Source organism: Eurypyga helias, unplaced genomic scaffold, assembly GCF_000690775.1.
Source record: "Eurypyga helias isolate BGI_N326 unplaced genomic scaffold, ASM69077v1 scaffold41021, whole genome shotgun sequence".
Lineage (NCBI taxonomy): Eukaryota > Metazoa > Chordata > Aves > Eurypygiformes > Eurypygidae > Eurypyga > Eurypyga helias.
Window position 1 is genome coordinate 3941 of NW_010232234.1, and position 740 is coordinate 4680.

Consider the following 740-nt stretch of genomic DNA (forward strand, 5'->3'; position numbering starts at 1 on the left):
TAAATGTGAGGAACCGGAAGGCAAAAAAAACAATCCGTGCAAGATAAAAGCTGCAACTGGCCGAAGGTAAAGCCAGTGAGCTGCTAGACATCCCCATCTCCCGTTCGAGCCAAGTAAATAATAACGTAGGGTTTTTAGAAGACATTGCGATGCTCGGGGTTGGATGACATTTTTAACAGTGAGATCTCTGTTCCCAGGGAGGTGGCTGACAGTTGTACCTGTGCGTGAGCGGGGGACCAACACTCCCACAAACAGGTGTCAGGAAGTCAAAGAGCTGAGGGAGAGGAGCAGCCCTCTGACCTGCTGCCCTGAGCCTCCCCAGACCGTGCTGAGCCCACTGGCCCTGCCCCGTAGTCCGTCCCCCTTCCTGTCCCCTCACACACGCATCCAGGCTGGCGCCAAGAGGAACAGCCCTGGGAAAGGGTGTAGTTACAGCAAACCAACACTACCCCTCTATCTCACAGCTTGCCAGACCTGGCCCTGAAATCGGGGGGGAATGCAGCTCTGGGAGAAGATGCGTAGGGGGCGTTTCAGCTCAGGACAGCAGCAGTAAGGTAATTAAAACAGGGTCACGGTCTCTGTCTCTTGGAGGGCCCAGGGTGTGAGATAGTGGATTGGGTGGTCTGGGAGCACGTAGTGTTCAGCCGACACTGCCCCATTGTTTTTTAAACTCCAGCAACGTCGGCCGTGCACAGGCTCTTCTCCACATCAGCTGCCAGCCGGCTTTACCGCAGCACGCC